At 36.8% G+C, this 2,035-nt stretch overlaps 1 non-coding gene across 1 annotated transcript; it reads right to left on the minus strand.

Annotated features, from left to right (window-relative positions):
* Positions 1-1,058: 1,058 nt before the first annotated feature.
* On the minus strand, positions 1,059-1,131 carry Trnaa-agc (transfer RNA alanine (anticodon AGC)). The gene has a single exon. It is a non-coding gene; the product is annotated as a tRNA-Ala (tRNA).
* Positions 1,132-2,035: the final 904 nt, after the last annotated feature.

Below are 2,035 nucleotides of genomic sequence, written 5' to 3' on the forward strand. Positions count from 1 at the left end.
AGTAAGTCTGAAGAAGATAAATTTTTTAAACTGAATGTAAATTTAAATGTAAGGAAGTTCTTTCTGAAGGTATTTGTCTCAACTGTAGCCTTGTATGGTAGTGAAACAAGGACAATAAGCAGTTCAGAAATGAATAGAGTTGAAGCTTTTGCAATGTGGTGCTGCAGAAGAATATTGCAGATGAGTAGATCTGATTACTAAAAGGAGGTATTGAACCAAATAGTGGAAAAAGAAACTTGTGGCATAGCTCAAATAAAAGAAGAGACCAACAGATAGGACACATCCTGTGGTATCAAGGAATCATCAGTTTGATAACGGAGGGAAGTAGGGGGATAAAAATTATAGGGAGAGGCCAGGGCTCAAACACAGTACGCAGGTTCAAATGGTTGCTATTGTTATGAAGAGTGTTCCACAGCACAGATTAACATTGAGAACTGTAACAAACTAGTCTTCAGACTGAAGACAACAACAATAATTTAGGGCCATTCTACACCACACAGTGGCTACTAATAACTTGTTTGTACATCTCATGCCAACAAACTGACATATTTGTTACGATGAACACAGTGGGCTCTTATATCTCACTTGTATGGCTGATGTCAGTGACCTGCCCTTCTATGCTAGAGTTATATTACAACGTCAGGGATTCCCAAACACTTTCTCTGACAGAACACTCTGAGAACCCTGGTACTTTGATGGAACACCTTGTTAATTTTGAACGTTAATAAAATTTTTAAAAATGAGAAACGCTTGTTTTACTAAGAGATCACTTCAATTTTAAATCATAACTAATGACACAGAAAACATAATAAAATGTTAAAAATTTAATTATTACCATCGGAATGTTGAGGGGAAAAGGAATAAATAAATAAATAAAATAAAAAATACAAAAAAACTGACATCTCATTAATAGTTTTTCGTAGAACACTTATTCACCTACCGTGAAGCATGTGTTCCATGGAAAATAGTTTGGGAAACCCTGCATTACATGAATATTTACAATCTTAGAGTCATATCTATTACAAGTGTTCGAAGCAGACGAAATGAATTAAAATTTGTGCTGCGGCTGGGACTCGAACCCGGGTCTTCTTGCTTGCTAGGCAGAAATGCTAACCATTACACCACCGCAGTAGGATGGTCACCATTGCTGCACAAACTACCTAAGCTGAGTGCCCTCCCTGATACAAACTTCAATTCATTTTTCCCTTATATATTGTGACCATCCTACTGTGGTGGTGTAATGGTTAGCATTTCTGCCTCGCAAGCAAAAAGATCCGGGTTCCAGTCCTGGCTGCAGCACAAATTTTAATTCATTTTGTCTGCTTCAGTCATTATCCTAGATGATAAAAAGAGACCTAGATGATAAAGAGAGACTTAAATGTCTCAGGGAAACATTTAATTATTACAAGTGTATTCACATTCTTTTATTATTAAGATTGCATGTACGTGTCATATGCTTTCATACTTTTCATTGTGAAAGCAATTGGGTGAGAACCAAACAATTAAATTGGTATAGCAGCTTTTGGCAGTTTAAAGATATCATCATGGAACAAAAATTGGTCAATGAATTTTGTTAACATTTCCTGCAAACAATTAGGATGTTGGACTATGAAACCATCATTTAACAGGTTCATTAATGAGCAGTAGGGGAAAACCTGTTAAGCATGTGAGAAGAGCAGAAAATACTTTCCTTTTATAACAAAGTTCCCAATTAAGTCAATGTATTCTAGATGAAACTGAGATGCATTGCTAATGTGTATGACATTCTGTCAGAAACACACCGATGTGACAGAAGTCATGAGATACCTCCTAATATCATGTTGGACCTTCTTTTACTCAACATGGCATGGACTCAACACATCACTGGAAGTCTCCTGCAGAAATATTGAGCCATAGTCTACAGCCGTCCATAATTGCAAAAGTGTTGCTGGTGCAGGATATCGTGTGACGAGATTGATGTCGGACAATCACTCGAAATGTCCAGAATGTTCTTCAAAGCAAACATGAACAGCTGTGGCCTGGTCATATGGTAAAA

The sequence above is a fragment of the Schistocerca nitens genome, chromosome 5, assembly GCF_023898315.1.
Source record: "Schistocerca nitens isolate TAMUIC-IGC-003100 chromosome 5, iqSchNite1.1, whole genome shotgun sequence".
Taxonomy (NCBI): Eukaryota; Metazoa; Arthropoda; class Insecta; order Orthoptera; family Acrididae; genus Schistocerca; species Schistocerca nitens.